Source organism: Eubalaena glacialis, chromosome 13, assembly GCF_028564815.1.
Source record: "Eubalaena glacialis isolate mEubGla1 chromosome 13, mEubGla1.1.hap2.+ XY, whole genome shotgun sequence".
Taxonomy (NCBI): Eukaryota; Metazoa; Chordata; class Mammalia; order Artiodactyla; family Balaenidae; genus Eubalaena; species Eubalaena glacialis.
In genome coordinates this window covers 16,405,670-16,426,616 of record NC_083728.1, presented here as the reverse complement: position 1 = coordinate 16,426,616, position 20,947 = coordinate 16,405,670, and the positions used below count along the sequence as shown (strand labels likewise).

The window sequence follows — 20,947 nt, the reverse complement described above, 5'->3', positions numbered from 1 at the left end:
AAAAACATACTTAAATCATCACCCAGTGATTTCACTTCTCTGATTTTCAAATAAGGCATGGTGAGGTTAAAGGGCATGACCGTTTTTAGATCTCTGATACACGTTCCCGGTTTGCCACTGGAAAGTTTCAGCCTGTATAAGCTCCCATCAGCAGTCCATGCTTATGCCCGCATCCCCTCACCCGCACACTGGCTGCATCTGGAGTTTAGCTCGTTTTAATTTCTCCCTAGGCAGAGTCCCTGTTTGCGTATCTCAGAGGTGCTCGTGTTCTGTGTTGCGGTCCCCGCGGGGGAAGAAACCACTGTCTGCGCTTGGTTAGGGGCCCTGGCTTTCCTTTGTACTTTCCTGTACGTATGTGTGAATTCACCCATTGTAAAGAGCCCTTTGTGTTTTCGGTATTATGCGAGGTGCTGTGGGCAATACCAAGGTAAGTAAGACTTATAAGTAGCTCGCAGCCTGGTAGGTAAAAAAAGACTCGATGACTCTTAACACGTGTGATTATGTGCCCCAAGATAGGGACAGTGCTGTGGAAGGCCTGAGAGAGTAGCGATTAAGCCGAGGCTTCGGTTCCCTTCAGTAAATCTTTCATGTATTCAGCCAGTGTTTGTTGAGCACCTCATATCTGCTAGACACTGGGCAAGGTGGTGGGTGGACACTGCTCCATAGAACAGGCATGGTCCTTCCTCACATGAAGCTTCCAGGGACTAGTGGTGGTGGTATGAAATAAACAGGATGAGTGATGGATGCGGAGGAGAGTGTAGTTGGGGCAGGTTTGCCTGAAGAGGTGGTGTTTCAACCAAGATAAGGAGTCAGTTATGCCTAGGAGTTGGGGGAGAGGGTGCTGGGGGTGGGAAAGAATACTCCAGGTAGGGAGAGGTACACAGGTGAAAGGCCCAAGGCGGGAATGCCTGTGGAATGTTGGGGAAAGTGAAAGGAGGCAGTGTGGCTAAAGCCTAGAGGGGAAAGGGAGAGAGAAGAGGGTGAAGGTTAGGATCAGAGGAAGGTTAGGAAAATGATGGAGGGGCCTGGTGATGCAGGGGATTTTCCTTCCCTTATTCAGCAGCTGTATACCAGTATATGAGCAAAATTTCTCTCTGAGTTGGCATAGAATAGTCCTCCTAGTCTGTAATTTTTTCATAAGGGGCAAGAAAAATCTGTTACTCCCAAGGGCCAATGTTTTTATTCATTGGCTTGCCTATAGTTCCCCTTTCTGATTTCACATGTGAGCTCCCTACTGGACTTGGGTTTGGAGACCTGAGTTTGTACTGCTGTTCTGTTACCAACTTGCTGTGTGACCTTAAAAGACCCTTAATTTCTCTGGGCCTCATTTTCATCTGTCAATGGGAATGATGCTGATCTGATCCCAGGGTCACTGTGAAGATCGAATAAGTATCTTAAACTGCTTTGTAAAATATGAAGTGCTGTAGACATATGAGCTATCATTATTATTTCAATGAAAGATATCTTATCAGTGAAATAAAATAAGAGTTGAAAGTGAAGCATGCCACCAGGAAAGGGCAGAGTATACCTTCCAGGTAACCCCGAAATGGCAGATTCAGCATAGGTGGCTCTCCTTCAAGAGCTTGTTGTGAATGCTGTTCCTCTTTTCTCTTTCATTTCATCCACTGGGATAAACCATTTCCTTCCTTTCTCCTTCCAACAGAATGGGTTACAAAACAAACCATTTCACTTCTCTGGATTCCAGGACGCATTTGATATAGAAGCCAGAGCATCTGCTTGGAGGCCAAGAGAGCCTTGTGAGCAGAGATGCTGCGGTTTACTGGGCTTTGGTTCCCGGCAAACATAGATGCCCGGGTGTATATTTAATTGGGTTTGGGGAGAAAGGCAATTAAGGGCACAGAGCCACGAAAAACAGTCAACAGCGCAGAACCAGCCCACACACCACCTAAGCAGGGCAGTTTCAAGCCAAAGCTTTAGGCTTGCTTCTGGATTTTTAAAGGGGAGCATTTTTTTTTAAGTAAAAAAAAATTTTTTCCCTTAAAAAGTGACATAAATGCTTTGGAAATAAAGTGCACTTTTTTTCCCCTTTCATGAAGCTTTTTAAAAAATTTGTCTTCCAGCTATTAAAATGATAGGTTGGAAGACCTGTTCTATTTGACCAAAAGAGAAAGTGACAGTAAGTGCAGTTAACTATCCCATGTAAAGATAAATGGGTAGTGTGTGACACAGTTTACCAGCATTCTTTCTCTGCTGTCATTAGTTTGTTGTTGTTTTTGTTTTCTTCATTAGTTTTCCCTAAAGTGATGCATATGCTTGCTGTAGCTAGACAATTTGAAGATGTATAAAGAGAAAGTTTGTAATCTCTCCCCTCTCCCTGCTCCCCATTTCCATCCTTCTGAGATAACCACTGTAATCAGTTTGGTGTGTATCTTTCCATACCTTTCTCCAGGCTCCTACGTGAATGGATACTTTGTGTATGTATGTGTTTATTATGTTTTGTCACAAGTGGGATTGTACTTTATTATTTTGCAGTTTATTTTTCCCACTAAATAATACATCATGGGTAGGTACAAATTTGATTCACTCTTAAATAACTTAAGGGCTGTAGATCTAGAGGTACCACAGTATATTCAACCATTTCTCCTTTGGCAGATACTCGAGTTATTACCATTTTTTTTACTAAAACTGTTGTTGCATTAAATATCTATATGTACATATCTTTCTTCACTGGTCCTTTTATTTTTATAGATTATATTTTCAAAAAATAGTATTGCTGGGTTAAAGGGTATATGTACTTGACATTTTAATAGATAAAACTATCCTACTTTACAAAGAGTTCTAATAATTTACATTCTCCCCAGCAATATGTGAGTACTTCCATTTCCCTAAGTCTTTACCAGTATTAGATATTCTCTCTTCTTTCCTCCATCTCTCCCTCCTTCCATCTCTATTGTTTTATTTCTGACCAAGCTGATGGGGAAATGGTGTTTTATTTTTGTATATTCTTTACTACTAGTGAAACTGAACGTTGTTTCATGTTAATTGACCATTTCATTTTCCACTTCTGTGAATTTCCTTTGCGCATTTTTCTTATGAATTATTTGCCTTTTTCTCAACAAGTTGTAGGAGCTCTTTATGTGTTTATGTATTAAGGATTCCATACGTGTTGCAAATATTTTTCCTAATCTATTATGTTTATTAATTTGTTTCTATATTTTTCTTCATAGTGTCTGGATTTCTTGCCTTGTTTAGGAATAACTTCCTCACCTCAAAGTTACATAAATATTTTCCTAAATGTTTTTCTAATACTTTTATGGTTTTAATTAATTTAATCCTGAATGTTTAATCCCTTTGGAATTTATGTTTATACATAGCAAGAGGTAGTGATCAAGCTTTTTTCTAGATGGCCAGCACCATTTATTAAATTAGCCATCCTTTCTGTTTTGTGTTGAAACTCATCTTTGTCATAAATAATTTCCTTTATTGTATCTATTTCTGAACTTGCTATTCTAAACCACAACTTATTTGTCTATTCTTATGTTAATACTGTATCTTTTTATTATAATGTCTTTACAGTAAATTTTTCTTGTAAGACAGATCCCCTATTTATTTTTTATAATTATCTTTACTATTTCTTGGCTAATTTTCTTGAATACTTATTATTCCATATGAACTCTAAAGTAATTTTTTTTTTTTTAATAAATTTATTTATTTATTTATTTTTGGCTGTGTTGGGTCTTCGTTGCTGCACACAGGCTTTCTCTAGTTGCGGCTCACGGGGGCTACTCTTTGTTGCAATGCGCTGGCTTCTCATGGCGGTGGCTTCTCTTTGTTGCAGAGCATGGGCTCTAGGCGCACGGGCTTCAGTAGTTGTAGCACGCCGGCTCAGTAGTTGTGGCTCACGGGCTCTAGAGCGCAGGCTCAGTAGTTGTGGTGCACAGGCTTTGTTGCTCCGCGGCATGTGGGATCTTCCCGGACCAGGGCTTGAACCCATGTCCCCTGCACTGGCAGGCGGATTCTTAACCACTGTGCCACCAGGGAAGTCCTAAAGTAATTTTTTTTATTCACCCATGCAAAAAAACCTAATGGTATTCCTATTGGAATTTAATTAAAATTATGTAGTCACTTGAGAAGGATGGCATTTTTGGATAATTAGGCTTTTCTACCTAGGAGCACGCTAACTGGTTTGGGACTTATGCATTCTATTTCTATATTTTGTTGCTTTTACCTTTAGAATTTCTATATGCATCATGGATGTATTATCTAAAATTAAACAGTATTTCTGCGTTTGCCCTGAATAATCAAAAACCTTACCACATTTAACTCTGATTTCTCTTCCATCTTCAGTGTTATTATTGTCAAACATGTAATATTGTCAATATTGTCAAATACATTTTTACCTCCTCATTTAGCTTTGTTTCACTCAATCAGTACTTCTTTAAATTTACCAATATACTTACTAATTTTGCTCACTGTTGATTCTAAAATCTCACTTATTTTCTGTGTTCAGTTTCTCTTCTGTTGGAGAATGTTTTTGGAGTTTGTCAATGGTAAACTTGCTCAGTCAGTTTTTGTCTGAAAATGTCTTTTGCCCGCACTGTGGATACCTTAGAATTTTAGATAGCATGTATAATGATTATGGAAGTTATGTATGCCTCTGTAAAAGTTTTCAACTCAAACAAAGAGTTAATGTAAAAAGTGAAAGTCTTTCATTCCTTTTTCTGAGTCCCAAAGAGAGCTGCTGTTCATAGTTTGCTGTTTGCCTTTTTCTATGTAGATACAAAAATTTAGTATATACACAAATGGTGTACATTTTTCTAAGCATAAACAATCATGGTCGGTTTTTTTAATTAAAAAGCAATAATATATACAATTTTACACTACTTTTTAACAACAGAGCACGTACATTTTCCCATGTCAGTATGACAAAATCTCCCTTATTCTTTGTAATGGCTGTATAGTTTCTCATCACATTGATACACCATAATTTAACTCTTTTCCTATTAACAGACATTTAAGTTGTTTCCTCTCTTATTTTTTTTTTTACTTTTACACAATATGTTTTACTGAACATTCTTTTACTTATGTGAGCATATTTATAGTATAAATTCCTAGATACCTGACTGATCCAAAGGATGTGTGCAGTTAATATGTTAATAGATGTTGTTAACTTGTATTCCTAAAAGACCGTTTCAGTTTACAACCCTAGAGTATGTCTGGCTCTAATTTTTGTTTTTCTTCTGGTTCCTTAGAATTTCCATATTGATTAGTCAACAGTGGAAAATCTGAAGAGATGCGAGCTGGAAAAAGAAACTAAACCAGGTGGGTAGTCACATTATTCATACCACTACTATAGCATCACGAATGTTTACCTAAATACCTTTATTTCCATTTGAAGAGGGAAAAGAAATAGATTCCAAATGAAATTAGAGAGGAATGTGGGCCCCATGAAGAGGCAGGGTGGCCCTTTTCAGAAGTTATATAACATCACTCTGCAATTTCAATCATGATTCCTTTTACATAGTTTCTCTATAGCAAAAGAAAGACAATTTACTTCTGGTGGCTTAAAAGAGAATGGGTTTCTTCAGCCATCTACTTAAGCAGATGGAATCATTCACAGGAGTTATTAGCAAAGCTGGGCATGATGCCAACTTTCCTGTCCAGCAATTGTTTGTTGTAAAGGTATTTTCATAAAGACTAGGGCACATTTTGGGAATTTTAATACTGTGATACAGGAGCAAAAGCAGGCAAAACCCAGCCCAAAGAAACAAGTACAGCCCAGTGATGTGATGAGGAGAGATGGTGCAGGTCCGTTCCAGTTGTAAGAAAAATGCAGTTCATACAACATAGAATGGCCTGCCTGGAAGTATGGCCACCTTGGGTTAGTGTTCATATTTTTCTGGTATCCAAACATTTTCTAACAGCTTCTGACCCGTGGTCCACCCGCCTCCCTTGCCCCCAACTCGCCTACCCCTTTCCAGCTCCATCCTCTTGCATTAGGGCAGAATCTCCAGCCTTTAATTCTCTGTCCAAGTCCTCGTAGTCCTGGGAATTTGGGGGGTTTCCAGCTCCTTTGAATTCCCTCTCATGGCCTGGCCTGGCCTGGCCTGCCTCTAACACCTCTCCTAAGATTCCTCTTCTCTGTTGGCAGAGCAAGAATCTTATCTGGCAGGCAGCTGCCCTGGGTCTGGAACTCCCCAGCTGCTTATCAGCAAGGCTTTTGGGCCTTGCCCTACGCTAGCTTCCTGAGCCACCAGGTTTGTGTCCTGTTCTGACTCAGTGCCGCTGGGAATCCCCTGGATGCATGTATTTGCAGTGACTAGGATGTGGCAGTCAGCTCCCAGGACTGTGTATCTGGCCAAGATCAGAGGACCTTCTATTCCAATTGCTGTGGGAGCATTGGGTCCCAGCCACTGAACCTTGAGGGTGCTGGGGTTATATGAAGTTTAGAGCCTGGGTTTTTAAACAGGCTTCTGGGGTTCAAGATTTCCCTGTAAACATGGGTACGGTTTTGTATGCATACACACACACATACTTTTCTAGGCAAAACGTCTGTAGCTTTCCTCAGATTCTCAAGTGTGTCTGTGACCTCTGAGTTGGAAGAATCATTGGTCTCGAGAACGCCTCAAGTGATGTGGGGCACTGCGTCCCCTTGGGCAGCAGCCTCCCACGTGCCAGGATATCTTGGGCGACCTCACCAATCCTCTAGGTTTTTCTGTTTAGGGGTGAACTGGGACAAATTAGCTAATATCACTGAAGCTCAGAGCCATCTGATGGGATGTCCCAAAGTCCAGTCATGGAATTGTACCCCCAGCCCCTGTTTCATCTCACTGAGCACACTCTGCGGGTTTTCTGGTTTCTGAGTCTGCAGCTCGGAAGGGCTGCTCCGGCAGCTACACTGACGCCAGTGGGAATAGTGTTGATAGCTAAATTTCAGTCCGGCTTACCACTGCCAAGGACAGTGTCAGATACTTTGTACACCTTATCTTATTTGATCCTGACAACTCTCCACGGAGGTTGGAACTGTTATTTTACATATGGAGAAACTGAGGCACAGAGAGACCTTGTAACTCACCAGAGACCACACAGCCAATAAGTCAGTAAGTAATACATGACCCAAGCGCATGAGCTTAACCACCAAGCTTTATGGTGAAAGTAAAGGGCATTTTTAGAAAAATAAAGCAGAAAAAATATGGGGCTGTTTAGTGTAGGGCAAACTGCCCTGTATCTTATAATAATAGTAAGAACATTGCCATGTTATACCAGATATGAAAAACTATGCACACAGCACTGATCTTAAATCATTAAGAAAAGGTTAGTGGGTAATACACTAATGCATTAGTGCAATACCTGAGAAGAATTTCTCTCCATTGTAATTCAGATAAACATTTTTTTTGTTTTTTTTTTACAGCTTTATTGAGATATAATTCACATACCACACAGTTCACCCATTTAAAGTATACAATTCATTGGCCTTCAGTATATTCACAGAGTTGTGAATCTATCACCATAATCAGTTTTAGAACATTTTCATTGCCCCCAAAAGAAACCCTACATCCTTAACTCATCACCCTCCCAAGCCCCCAACCCTCCCCAGTCCTAGGCAACCACTAATCTGCTTTCTGTCTCCACATAAGGTTTTGATACTTAAAAGAGTAACAGTGTGGGAATCTTGGTGATCTGGAGTGAGTCATTCCCTGAGGAATAATTAGACAAATGAAATTTGACTCTAATGTATTTTATAAATGGCTTTATTAGCTAAGAAGCTACAAGCATGTCTTTGATATGCCCAAATTTAGGGTTGACATAGGCAAGAGACAAGTTTGTTTCTGAGTAATTTCCACTTGTCAACGTCACCTGTCAAACGGGCTCTTCTCAGCAAGTGGCTGTAAAACAATGATGGTTTCGTGGGGCCGCATTTCTCCACTGGTGGCAGAACCAGTGGTGGTTCAGCATGGGATCTTTTTTCTGTCATTGGAATCCCTGGCTTGCTTCTCTGTCTGCCTGGCTCTAGTTGTCAAAGTGAAGGGCAGTCATGTAGTTGCCCGTCACTCTGAAACTCAGGACAGGACCCCATCAGGCACTCAGAGGATGTACAACCACATGCTCTCTTGAACTCTTGTCACTTTAGCAGATCCACTGTGTATCTCTCCTGACTCATTCATTCATTCGTTCTTTTTGAAAACATTTATTAGGCTCTCTGCACCTGGCACTGTGGTGGGTGCTCAGTCAGTCACTCTGAAAGCTCCTCCTCCCCATTAGTACAGTACGTGGCCTTATTTGGCCCACGTGGGCAGAGCCATTTGCACTGAGACAAGCCAGAGGGGCAGGGAGTTTGGTAACAGAACAGTTCTCTGATGGGGATGAGACAGATGCAGTATCATCCACATCGAGACAGAGCCATCCCCAGAATGCACCCATCCTGAAGAATGTGCTAGGAGTCGGGGATGAGGAAACCCAGGTTCAAGGCCTGATTTGGTCACTAACTGCTTAGAGGACCTTGGGTGATCCACGCAACTTCTCTGAGCCACGGGCTGTCCATTATGAGGGTTAAATAATGCAGTGCCTCCCAAAGTACCTTCAGTTCCAGTGCTGGGAAGAGTCTGTACTTAGTAAGTGTTGAATGAATGACTGAAGGAGTGAAGGAACATTCTGTGATTCTCAGAGCTGGAGCAGAACCCTAGCAGGTCAGGCGACCAGGTGGAGACAGGTATAAATGAAGACCAAGGAGAACCTCGCTTTCTTCTCCCAGTCAGCCCCTCCTGCCACTTTCGCCCCTTTAAGCTCGCCTTGTCCTCGGCTCCCACATCCTCTGCTTTCCTGAGCCAAAGAGAGGCTCCGCCTTTGAGGCCTTGGGCCTAGGAGCCAGCCAGGCCTGGGTGTGAATCGGGGGCTCCAGTATGTCTTCGCTGTGTGTAAAAGGGATCTAATTGTGCAGGACCACAGGGAAGCGAAAATAGGATGATATGGAAAGCATTTCTTACCATAGCTGATGCATAGTAGATACACCCATAATTGGTAGCCATTTTTATTTTATTATTATCATTGTTATTTGTTTGGTCAGGAGCCAGGGCTCGCATGGTGGTTTTCATCACTGGCTTGAGAGTGCAAATGTTCTTCAGTTCTTATTTTGTTTGTTCATTAATGCATTCATATGGATATATTTATTGTGCATCTTCCACGCGTCATGAACTGTGCTGTTTGCCGGGGGTACAGTGACAAGAGAGTCAGGGTGCCTATCCTCCTAGAACCAGTTGGGAAGGCAGATATGGGACAAGTGTATCAGCACCTGTATGGTGGTAAAGCAGGGAGCCCTTATCTTTTTTTTTTTTTTTAATAAATTAATTTATTTATTTTTGGCTGCGTTGGGTCTTCGTTGCTGCACGTGGGCTTTCTCTAGTTGCGGTGAGCAGGGGCTACTCTTCGTTGCGGTGCATGGGCTTCTCATTGCGGTGGCTTCTCTTGTTGGGGAGCATGGGCTCCAGGCTCGCGGGCTTCAGTAGTTGTGGCACGCGGGCTCTAGAGCGCAGGCTCAGTAGTTGTGGCACATGGGCTTAGTTGCTCCGCAGCATGTGGGATCTTCCCGGACCAGGGCTCCAACCCATGTCCCCTGCATTGGCAGGCAAATTCTTAACCACTGCGCCCCCAGGGAAGCCCGGGAGCCCATATCTTTTCTGCTGGGTCAGGGAAGAGGACACTGGGCCTGGGGGCTGGCCGTCCCCTGAAGACCCAGTGCCTGGAGGTAGGGGGCAGAGGGCTGGAATACTAAACCGAGGGGCTGGAATCTTGTGCAGACTGTGGTTACGTGGGTCGAAGGCACAGGGGAATCTGTACTCTCTGCTCCAGTCGGATGGTTCCCGGCTTGCAGACATGTTGTTCTTTCTGGTTCCAAGGGAGGCTGTTACTTCATTAGTAGTCTTCTATGTTGTGTTGTGTGGATTGTGGGCTCTGCTTCTGTCCGGCGGCAGGGGGAATGGAAGGCGAACTTTGTTTCTCCTTTGGTTTAGGACGGGAGGGCCCCAACCCTGCTGGCCCTGCCTTTGGGCATACAGTGTCTGTGCCTGCCAGGGATGTGTGAAGAGACGCCCTTACTGCCCCCAGGCCTCACTCCCCCTGCACTAGACGGAGGCTCTGAGAACTGGCGTGGAGGGAAAGCGTTACAGCATTCATTTGGAAATGCCACAGAAAGGGTAAAGTCAAATCAGAGCAAAACTCCGAGTCAACTCTTGTCCTCCAGGACCCTGGAAGGTCCTGGCCACCCTCAGCCTTATCTCTCCCCACTTGCTGCACACCAGCCCTGTGGCCTCCTTGTCCTCTTTCTGGACACCAGGCAGGCCCCACCTCTTGCACGCTGTCCCCTCTGCCTGGCCCACTTTCTCAGGTATCTGCCTGCTCTCCTCCCTTCGGGTCCCTGCACCCGTGTCCCTCTCCCAGAGAGGCTCCCTGTTCGCTCCTAGAAAACCTCACTCCCCTTGCCCTTCTTCAGTTTTCTCCGTAGCACTGTTGCCCCCTGATGTTTACTCTGTTTGTTCGTTAGTATGGGTCGCTCCAATAGAATTCGAGCTTCATGAGGGCAGAGAGCCTGTTTTATTCATTGCTAAATCCCCGGTGCCCAGTGAGCAATAAATATGAAGGAGGGGAGGGAGTCATTTCCTTAAAGTTAGTGACTGGACTCCTGAGCCCCGCTCTGCCTTGTACATCTTATTGTTACAGCCCTTAATGACCAAGCTTTTTAAAGATCCTTAAAGTTTTAAAAGATTCATATACAGAAGTGGTCCCTAAACTCTCTTCGCTCTCACCACATGTGTGGGCCATGACAATCTTCCATCAGTAACAGAGGCTGACAAGGGCAGTGATATTGGCTAGTGAGCACACACCGCATTCCCCGCCTGGCATTATTAGGATCCCTGAGGGAGGCAAGGGGTATAGTTTGAAGCTGTTCCCCAGTGATTCCAGAATTCTGATATGTGCGCCCCCGCCCCCAACGCCTGGTTAAGAATTATGGGTGTTTGGGTCGACCTCCCTAACTAGACCTTGAATGTCCCTCAGGGGCCCCTGCTGTCTCACTGTTTTTGTATCTGTAGCATCTAGTCCCAAGCCTGGTACACACTGAGTGATCAGTAAAAGTTCATTGCATGAATGGATGAATGAATTGATATTATAGAGATGATATCTTGCTTCTTTTCATTCTCCCCAGCGGCTTTGGGGCACGCTTTCTATAGACTTCTAAAGGAACTGTAGAGGGACCCCGAGCTGGAAGTAACATTAGAGATCACTCTGTTTACCCACTGCCGCGTAACACATCACCCCCAATACTTAGTGGTTTAAAACGACAGCAGTAATGTATTATCTTTCGTGCTTTTTCCTGTGGGTCAGGAATTTGGGGACAGCCCAATTGGACAATTCTGGCTTGGATGTCCCACACAATTGCAGATAGTGGCATGTGCTGGAACAGCTAGGGACCAGCGCAGCTAGGGGCTGCCTGCCGCATCTCTCTCCATGCCATCTCAGGACCTTTCCATGTGGTCACTTCATGGGGCTGGTTTGGGCTTTCTCAAAGAATGGCAGCCTCAGGTATCCTACGTGCAGCTCACAGCTCCAAAGACAAGTGTCCCGAGGGAGAGCCAGGTAGAAGCTGTGACACCTTTTCTAACTCAATCTTAGAAGTCATGTCTGTTGCAGTCTGTTAGTTAGAAGCAAGTCGCTATGGCCAGCTCATTCAAGAGGATACAAATTACACTTCACCTCTTGATGGGAGGAATGTCAAAGACTTTGCAGACGTGTTTCAAAAACACCACAGAGATGCCCAGCTTACCTCTTCATTCTACACTTGAGACCCCCGAGGTCTGAGGGGGAAGGACCTTGCCCAGAGCCACCTGGCCTGGCATCGGCAGAGCTGGAGCTCAGTCCAGACCCTGGACCTTTGGCCAGCCTGCTTGGAAGTGATCTCACTTTCCCTTCCAGCCCTCCTTCCACATTATGACAGGGACTGCCATTCTCTGGGAACCTTGCATTTTAGCTGAGCCCTCACCAAGTTTAGATAATGTTTTAACAACAGAAGACCTGGGGAGACTCAGTAAGCCTGGTCCTCAAGCAGTAATTCTGTTGGAGTATTCTGCCTCTTTCCAGAGACCTCCACAGAAGCACAGACTTTCACAGATTGAAGAGTTTGTATCACTGTCGCAAATGCCCAGCCCCCAGCCCTACGTGAAGTGCTAACACTGCCCAGCCACAGGGGGAGATACAGCGGCTGAGTGGGTGAGGGTTTTAAAATGCGTACCCCCAAATACTTGTTTTTTCAAAGTTAAATAAGAAAAATTAGAATTTGGTGGCAGAGTTCAGAGAATCAACCCAACATCACTGAAGAGATTCTTAAGATTTTAAAATTATAGCTGGAAATTCTAAACAGGATTTTGCTTAAGCCTGGGTAAAATGCATCTGGGTATATGCTTTAGCCAGCATTGTAGAATATTTTCTTAGGACTTTATTGCTTTCTTGTCCTTCCTTCAGAAATGCCTTATTATGAGGTTGGGGATAGAGGAGAAAAAAGGGGAGAAAAGGGAGTGGACAGGTTTTTTTTGTTTGTTTTATAAATTTATTTACTTTATTTATTTATTTTTGTCTGTGTTGGGTCTTCGTTGCTGTGTGCCAGCTTTCTCTAGTTGTGGTGAGCGGGGGCTACTCTTCATTGCAGTGCGCGGGCTTCTCATTGCGGTGGCTTCTCTTTTTGCGGAGCACGGGCTCTAGGCACACGGGCTTCAGTAGTTATGGCATGCGGGCTCAGTAGTTGTGGCTTGTGGGCTCTAGAGCGCAGGCTCAGTAGTTGTGGCACACGGGCTTAGTTGCTCCACGGCATGTGGGATCTTCCTGGACCAGGGCTGGAACCTGTGTGCCCTGCATCGGCAGGTGGATTCTTAACCCCTGTGCCACCAGGGAAGCCCGAGTGGACAGTTTTTAACAAACCCTTACTGCCTGCTAGGCATGATGGTAATTCATTTCTACACTTCCTGGCCTAATAGTACAGGCTCACTCCTGCCCCATACTCAGTGGATAATATGACCTTGGGCAAGTACTTAGCCTCTCTATACCTCAGCTTCCTCCTCTGTAGGACAGAAATGATTAATGCTTTCTACCTCAGGGAACTGCTGTAAAATTAAATGAGATAAAGCCTGAAAGATGCTTAGCAGTGGGACTTCCCTGGTGGCACAGGGAACTACTGACCCCACATGCTGCAACTACTGAAGCCCGCGCAGCCTAGAGCCTGTGCTCCGCAACAAGAGAAGCCACTGCAATGAGAAGCCCGAACACCGCAACGAAGAGTGGCCCCCGCTCGCCGCAACTAGACAAAGCTCTCGCGCAGCAATGAAGACCCAACGCAGCCAAAAAATTATTAAAAAAAGAGATGCTTAGTGTGGCATGCAGTCAGGACTCTGTAAATGCTGGCTCTGATTATTCCCCCAAACCACCTTTCCAGGCAGTTGTCACACCCCCATTTTATAGACGAGGACTCTGTGGCTAGTGAGGTGCCCAGCTCTAGGGACAGAAGCTGAGCGACCCCAAGCCCTTGCTGTGTCACCGCACCATGCAAGACTCCAGTTGCTTAGTCGACATGCAGTAGCGGTGGGCACAGGGGCTCTGGAGGCCTCGCGACCTGTAGGGCCCCCTTGTCAGTGTCCCAGAGCAGGGCCATTTGAAAAGGCAGAGCCAGGAATCCACTTAAGAGGCTCTATAAAGAGCAGAGTGACAGAGAATGTTCCAGGCAGAATAAACAGTCTCATGAAGGCCCTGAGGTCAGGAAGAGCTGGTTTGAGGAATTAAAGACCAAAATGGGCCAAGAAGAAAATGGAAATGAGACAAAAGGTCGCAGAAGGAGGCAGGGCCAGATCAGTGCAGGATGTCAGGGGCTGGTGTAGAGTTTGGATTTTGCCAGATGTGGAATGGAAAAGCATCAAAGGTTGAATGAAGCAGGGGAACCACATGACCCAGTGTCTGATGTGCAAACATCACACTGGCCCTTGTGGAGAACACAGGCTTGGGTCGAGGGCAAGAGGGGAGCAGGGAGGTGGTGAGGAGACGCTACTAGGGGTGCAGCTGAGAAACGATGGCGACCAGGTAGTGCACGTGGAGGGGAGAGGGGGCAAGTTCAGGCTCTCTTCTGCAAGTAGAAACGACAGGACCCAGTGACGGATTGGACGTGAGTGATGGCCCCAGGGTTCCAGCTTGAGCAGCCTGTACAGCGGGTGGCGGCCCTGAGCTCAGGGAGGCTGGGGGAAGCAGGCTGGTGACTGGACGCGTGAAGTTGGAAACACTGGGGAGATGTCCAAGGGAAAGGCGAAGTAGGCAGTTAGGCTGCACATCTAGAGCTCTTAAGAGAGGCTTGGGGCTCTGTGGGAGTCATCAACACAGACTATTAAGGCAAAGGGTGAGAACCCCCAGGGGGCAGATAGAGAAGAGGACAGCAGGCCTGGTCCCGGTGGGGGGGTGAGGGAGGCGTCACCAGGGTCCCTGACAGAGGTTAGGAAGTGGCCCGACAGGCCGGAGGAGGTGCAGCGGGGGTGGGGCCTGCAGGCCCTGGAGGAGAGTGGTCTGAGAAGAAGGGCGTCCATGGGGACCCTGCCCTTTCCTCCCACCTGGCAGCCTCCCAAAACAGGACTCCCCGCCACCTGCCCCCGGGGCTGCATGTCTCTGGCCCCGTGGGTGCAGAGGCCAAGACCCTGCCCCACTGCCTCCGAAGGAAGCCTCACTGGGGGGCCTCTCTCAGGCATCAGGTCCTGCCCTGGCAGGAGACGGGTTCCTCTCTGGCGACTTTGCTCTGGGGGTGTCTCTAAGGGACTAGATAGAGCTTGGGCCGGTCCCTAGCAGGCCGCACGTAGCCAGGACCAGCTGCCCTGCCCTTTCCCAGCTTCTGGGAATGTGCTCAGTCCGGGGCCCTGACTTCTTTACCTGCCTCAGTGCCTCTGTGGGTGTGGCTGCCCATCACAGAGAAAAGCCGCTTCCCTCTGAGTTTGAGGAATGCCAGTTCAGGAGGCCCTGGTATTTCCATCAGGTTTCCACGGCCCTTTCTTCCCTCGGAGAAGCCTTAGAAAGCATTTTCCCCACCCCTCGGGAGGCCTGTCCCAGGGCACCAAGTCCCACTCTGTGCTCTGTGTCCATTGCAAAATGGTCTGCTTTCTTATTTGTATGGTCTCTGCAAATATTTAATTTTTTAAAAAGAAAAAAAAAAAACAAACAGGAAATGACCTTTCTGGTATATTTGGAAAACAATTTGGTGCTGTCATGGAATCTGCCTGAGCGATGAGGACTAATAGCTGCAGACTTGGAACAGACCATGTAGCTCTTGGCAGAGGTTGGGGCCTCTTCAGTTTACAGAGCTGGGGGGAGAATAAAAACAGAAGGGAGAAGACCGAGTCCCGTGGGGAAACCCGACAGCGCCCAGGGCAGGCACCTGTGAGAGCGCAGCCTCTGATCCTGGGCCACTGAGGGTCTGGGAAGCTGAACATAAGGGCTCTTCTTTTTCCTCCCAGGCATTCAGGGTCAAATACCTCACCCTGGGAAGGCCCCCAGACCTCCCGAAGATGAGGAAGGGCAAAAGAGCGTCACTCTTGAGCATCGCATAGGGCCCAGACTGAGACAGGAGGTGGTAGATCACTTAGACCCAGATGGGCTGTTGACTCTGCCTGGGTCACCCTCTATCCAGCTTTTCTGTAGATCTCAGCCCTAGGTCACATCCTTAAGGAGGCCTTCCCTGACCATGCAACCTTAACTGAACCGTCCACACACAGAGAAACCTGTTCTCTTCTTCCACAGCACTCATCACAATCCACGATGATAGATTCGTTTACCTGTTCAGTGCCTCTCTCTCTCTCTCTTTTCTTTTTTAATTGAAGTATAGTTGAATTACAGTATTGCAGGTGTACAGCAAAGTGATTCAGTCACATATATATATATTCTTTTTCAGATTCTTTTCCATTATAGTATATTACAGGGTACTGAATATAGTTCTCTGTGCTATACAGTAGGTCCTAGTTGGTTATCTATTTTATGTATAGTAGTGTGTACCTATTAATCCCAAATTCCAAATTTATCCCTCCCCCCCTTTTCCCTTTGGAAACCATAAGTTTGTTTTCTATGTCTGTGCGTCTATTTCTGTTTCGTAAGTAAGTTCATTTGTATCATTATTTTAGATTCCACATATAAGTGATATCGTATGGTATTTTTCTCTGACTTCTCTTAGTATGATAATCTCTGGGTTCATCCATGTTGCTGCCAGTGGCATTATTTCATTCTTTTTCATGGATGAGTAGTATTCCATTGTATATATGTACCACATCTTCTTTATCCATTCATCTGTCAGTGGACATTTAGGTTGTTTCCATGTCTTGGCTATTGTGAATAGTGCTGCTATGAACATAAGGGTGCATATATCTTTTTGAATTATAGTTTTATCTGGATATATGCCCAGGAGTGGGATTGCTGGATCATATGGTAGTTCTGTTTTTAGTTTTCTGAGGAACCTCCATACTGTTTTCCACAGTGGCTGCACCAACTTACATTCCTAGCAACAGTGTAAGAGGGTTTCCTTTTCTCCACACCCTCTCCAGCATTTATTATTTGGGGGCTTTTTGATGATGGCCATGCTGACTGGTGTGAGGTGATACCTCATTGTAGTTTTGATTTCCAGTGCCTTTTTCTGTTATCACATTGTAAATGTCTTTTTAGTCTCCAATGTATACCCCATACCTGGCATAGTGCCTGGCATATAAAAAGTGCTCAGTAAACAGTGAGCGAATGAATGAATGAATGAAAGAAATGTCAGGACTGGAAGAGATTTAGAGATCATATCTCAACCTTATTATTCAGATGGGGAAAAGGAAGCTGTGGACTCACCCTGCTGCACGGAGATTGAGCCAGACCTTTTGGCCACTGTTATAATGCAGGGCTGCACAGCCTTTGCTCTCCCCTGGAATCTAGACCATCTTCTATTATTTAGTCATTCATTAAATATTCATTGGGCTTCTACTCTGTGCTAGACCTTTCGGATATAACAGTACACATGTCAGCCAGGGCGCCACTTTTGTGGAACTTATATTCACTCAGCACCATAAAGCACAAAAGAAAGAAGTGTAAGTTTTGGCCTTCTATGCACCACTAAACAGAGTAAAACCAAAGAAGTTGACAGAAAGTGTCAGTAGGACAGTTTTACTGATAAGTCATCCAGTGAGAATGGACCATAGTAATGACTTATTAATCGCGCGCCTCTTCCCTTCCACACATCTTGTCAGACTCTTTCCGAGCACATTGTCCCATTGCCTTTACAAGAGCCCCCTGAGCAGGAGGTGTTATTGTGAGCCCCACGTTGCTGAGGAGGAAACTGGGATCCAGAAAAATGAAGGCAGTTGTCCAAGGTCTCCAAGCTAGTAAACAGGGATGCCGGGCTGCACGCCAGCACTAGCTGCCTCCTTCCAACCGCACACCCCCTGAGAGATTTGTCCTGTTGCTGGGGACTCCTGGGGTTGCAGTAAGGTGTGGGAGGAAGAGCTCTGGACCAGGAGGTCGGACTCCTGGATCAATAACTTTGGGCAAGTCCCTCTCCCTTTCTGAACCTCACTTTCCCAAGCTATTAATGAGAGGCTTGTCTCCATGAGCTCGGGGAGCCCCTTCAGTTTGATGATTCCACAAATGGTTTTGAGATAAGTGGAAAAAATTAATTAAGGTCGATCTCTAACTCATGCCTCATAGCAAATAAATTTCAGATCAATCAAAGTTTTACATATGAAAAATAAAGCCATGAAAGTACAAGAAATAAGCAAGGGAGGATTCTTTACTAATCTCAGAATGGGGAAGACATTTCCAAGTATGATCCAGAACTAGGAAACCAAAAAGTAAAATATGGATCAGTTTGACTACATGAACAGAAAAAATGTGCATGGGGAGAAATGTCAGAAATAAAGTCAGAGAATAAATAACAAGTAAAAAATACTTGTAACACCTCTTAAGGCAAAAGACTAATTGTCTTAATACTGATATATAAATAACTCCTACAAATCAGTAAGAAAAAGGGCTACAATCTAATAGAAAAATAGGCAAAAGGATTTGGATAAACAATGCACAGAAAAGGAAATACACATGGAAAGATGCTCAGTTGCACACACAGGAGCAGTACAAGCTGAAACAGTGGGGGACTCTTCTCACCTTTCGGGTTGGGGGGAAAAGACTGTTGATGAGAACGTGGTGCCGCCAAGTGCTCCTCACATACGTCCAATGGGAATTAACCGCTGTGGAGGAAAATTTGGCTCTAGTCAATTTTTTAAATTTACGTATCCTTTAATGTGGCAATTCTACTTTTTGGGAAACAACCCCAAAGTTTATCCCTCAAGAAATCATTAAATTGGTCTACAGCAGTGAGACAGCAGACACCATGCAACCAATTAAAAAAAAAAAAGTTATCTTGTAGTATAAGGACTTTGGGTTTGTTTCTAGAGTTTTTATATAATCAGTGCTGCAGTGGCTTCAGGATGATCTGGAATTGTTTCCAGGAAGTATTTTTGAATGAAAAAAAGCGAGATGGAAAACAACTTTTTGTTTTAAATAAAAGAAGGAGGAAGGAAGGGAGGGCAGGTGGGAATATGTTTGTTGCCTGGATTATCTTGGGAGGACACAAGAAAGTGCTTGCCTGGTGGGGGGAAGGTGTCTGAGTCCAAGGAGGCCACTGAGCTCTTACTCTTTTTCCTTTCATACTTTTTTTTTTTTGGCTGCGTTGGGTCTTTGTTGCTGCGTGCGGGCTTTCTCTAGTTGTGGTGAGCGGGGGCTACTCTTCGTTGCGGTGCGCAGTCTTCTCATTGCGGTGGCTTCTCGTTGCGGAGCACAGGCTCTAGGCGCGCGGGCTTAGTTGTGGCGTGCGGGCTCAGTCATTGTGGCTCGCGGGCTCTAGAGCGCAGGCTCAGTAGTTGTGGCGCGCGGGCTTAGCTGCTCTGCGGCATGTGGGATCTTCCCGGACCAGGGCTCCAACCCATGTCCCCTGCATTGGCAGGCGGATTCTTAACCACTGTGCCACGAGGGAAGTCCCTCCTTTCATACTTTTTGAGTTTCATACCATGCACACACATACTCAAAAATGAAATGATTTAAAAATAAAGTGAATGCTTTCACTGAAAAAAAAATACAGAAAATTTAAAAATCATTCATAATTTAATTAAATAATATTGATATGTGATCATATCATTGAGATTCTTCATTTAACAATCTACGTGAACAATCTGTGTGAACAATCTATTTCCCCCCGTCTCTTAAAAACTTCACAAACATTTTAATACCCGAATGGTATTTCATTTGGATACAAATTAGTTAAATATGTATATATTTCTCTATTGTCCATTTAGGACATGTGACATGCCCATTTAGGAGCTCATTTTGGTGTCTTTAGTTTTTGACTATTACAAGCAATACTGTGATGAACATCTTTGAACATTTATCCTCATGCACAACATGGATTACGTTCTTAGAAAAAAGTATTATAAGCTGACTTAGTGGCTCAAGGATATGAAAAAAGGTGAGGTTTCTTGATGTATCATGTTAAGTCACTCCTCAGAGAGGTCCTGGCGTTTATACCCTCCTTAACAGAGTCTGAGAATGACCGTTTTCTGATGCAGCTTCCAACTCTGAGGATTCTTTCTTATATTTCCCCATTTGCTGTTGACTTTAAGAGCAGAGAGTGAGGGAAGAATACAAATGTTGAAGAAAAACGAAATCGTGTCCTTGTGCTGTGGGTCAGAGAGCTCCCCAGACACACCCCACCCCCAGACCTGTCTTTGGAATTGGTCTTCCCTGGGGGGATGGGGATGGCAGCCGGAGCACACTGGCCACAGTTGGTGTTTTGCAGCATTGGCTTTTGAACTTGGTACGCTTCCTTCTCCGAGCCAGGAAAGTCAGCTTCCTACCCTGGGCAGCCTGTAAGGTCAGCCAGGCAAGGGCAGGAGCCAAAGCCCCAGGGTGTCAGTTCCAGCAGGAAGCTGGCCTTTTAGATGGAGCCTGTAACTCCATCCATCCCACAGTGTCAGATGCTAGAGATCCTGGACCAGAACATCAGCACAGCCATCTACAGTGGACAGAGGCCTTTCCCACTGGCCAAAGGAATGAGTCACTTTATGGTTTCCACAGATAGGGAAAGAGGGATGGAGGGAAGATAGACAGGTAGACAGAGAGATTCAGATTTAATTTGGCGAGTAATTATTTAGTACCTGCTCTTTGCCAGGCCCTGGTTGAGAATCTGAGGATGGAGCAGCCAGAAGCATATGGTTCAGCTGCCAGGATTAGGCCTTTCAGTCTGGCCTGGTGAAAATCCAGACAGGAGTACCAGTTCTCATGGAGCCAACGGTCTAGCTGGAGGAAAAGGACTGAGGAGAAGGGGCTCGGGAGCTGGCGTGGCCTGCCCAGTGTCTCCTTCCCACCGGCAGGTATGGGTCCGCCTGAGACCTTCCCAAGTCGTGGTTATAAACTCACCTCGCAGACCTCAGAGGCTGTTGTGGCAATTTAGTAAGCGAGGTATGGAAAACATGATGACTTGATAAGTGTTACCTTTACGATTATTGTTAGAACCGTCATCATAATTTTTATTCTGTGTTACTGCTGTTATTGCAACAGGCCACTGCCCTGTTCTCAAGCTTTGAGCAGTTTCCCCAGAGGGAGAGTGTAGAAGTGAAACTTCTGTGACCTACAGAAGAGCCACCTCTGGGACTTCAGAGAGTTCAGAGTTTTTTTTGCTGAGAAAGAGCTGGAAACACAACTAAGGCAACTTCTTTCAAGGCTGCTTAGAAAAATAGGCTCGGTGCGCCCCCTGCTGGAGCCGGGGGGGGTGCTGCCTTAAACAGAATTCTGGGCCCGCCTTTATTCTGTTTTACAGATCTGGTAATGGAGGCCCAGAGAGGGGCAGTCTTGCTCAAGGTCTGGTGGCAGAGCCAGGTTCATAGCACAAGGTCACGTCTCTTGT

The 20,947-nt window shown here is 45.3% G+C and overlaps 1 protein-coding gene across 4 annotated transcripts in view; it reads left to right on the top strand.

Moving 5' to 3' along the window:
* The window catches only part of PKIG (cAMP-dependent protein kinase inhibitor gamma), a 102,335-nt gene that overhangs the window by 68,912 nt on the left and 12,476 nt on the right, over window positions 1–20,947 (top strand). For 2 of the 4 annotated variants that reach the window (XM_061207816.1, XM_061207815.1), the window contains one exon: window positions 5,214–5,283. The gene's annotated coding sequence lies outside the window, so the exon portion shown is untranslated. Of the gene's footprint in view, window positions 1–41; window positions 61–5,213; window positions 5,284–20,212; window positions 20,415–20,947 lie in introns of those variants that run through there. The other 2 variants (XM_061207818.1, XM_061207817.1) reach the window with 2 other exon arrangements.